Raw genomic sequence first — 1195 nt, 5'->3', positions numbered from 1 at the left:
CCCCCCCCCCCCCCCCCGCAAAACCCTCCCAAGCTTTTTCATTTTTTCCTGTTTATCTGTTTTTAATTTAATTACACAAATTTAACTATTCTGTTTTTTATACATTATATATAAAACAAAAAATTGCAGTATCTTATATAAAATAAAGAAAAAATATATATAGTTAAGAGACGACAAGAACCAAATTCTTCGTTGTAGCGATTCCGGATGGGAGAGTATTGGTCTATTAATGGCTATTGTACCAAAAGAGAACAAATTTAAAAAAAAATGATATAACCAATATTTCAATCCGTATTTCGCGGAATTTAATAAAATCATAGTATAATGCTATGGGTGGGCTTATAAATGCGGCTAATTATTTTCATAATTAAACCTTTAGCAAGTGTCTTGAACATGCGGTTAAAACACAATTAATTTAAAAATGTAAATAGTACATATTTAATTAAATTTTTTGGTGGACAGCAATCCCTAGTCTAAGTTTAGGTCACGAGTCATCCATTATTATCACCCGATGGATGGATGGATGGATGGATGGATGAGATCATCTGCCCTTCTCCAATAATAAACAAGGCAACGTTCCTTTAATCCGTTATTGAATTTGCTATAATGATCTGCCATCTTTTTAAACTAAATAATATCAAATTTGGAAATAGCGAACTTTGAATAACCATATAATATTAGTTACTTGTAAAATATTTATTTATTTTTATATGTTTTCCTTCTTAGAACGTAAGAGTTTAATGGATTGGAAAAATTACAAACCGAATTAGATTCCTAACTTTATAAATTTTATATGCTTCAGTAAAGAACAAAATGTGTGCAAAAGAAAAAGGTTTCAGGTGTTAAAAGAAGCGGCAGTAAGTGATTTATTATCATAAAGTATATTATTTATTAAATATCGATGTATAATTAATAGATTATTGTGCATTTGCATACGATTCATGATTCTAGCATTTGTCCACACTCTATATATAAGGAAAAGAGCTAAAAATTCAGCCACCTTTTATTGGCATAAGACCAAAGGAGGCAAAACCCACTCCGTTAAGGTTTGATCACGTGGAACCGCGTGAATTAGCGGCGCAATTATTTATTTAGATAATAATAATAATAATAATAATAATAATAATAATAATAATAATAAAGTAGAATTTGTGTTAGTTATATGCTTTTTTATAATTGCCTAATACGTTAATTT

This window comes from Tarenaya hassleriana, unplaced genomic scaffold (genome assembly GCF_000463585.1).
Source record: "Tarenaya hassleriana unplaced genomic scaffold, ASM46358v1 Cleome20, whole genome shotgun sequence".
In the NCBI taxonomy this organism is placed as follows: domain Eukaryota; kingdom Viridiplantae; phylum Streptophyta; class Magnoliopsida; order Brassicales; family Cleomaceae; genus Tarenaya; species Tarenaya hassleriana.
The sequence above is the reverse complement of the archived record's forward strand: the minus strand, read 5'-3'. Positions refer to the sequence as shown.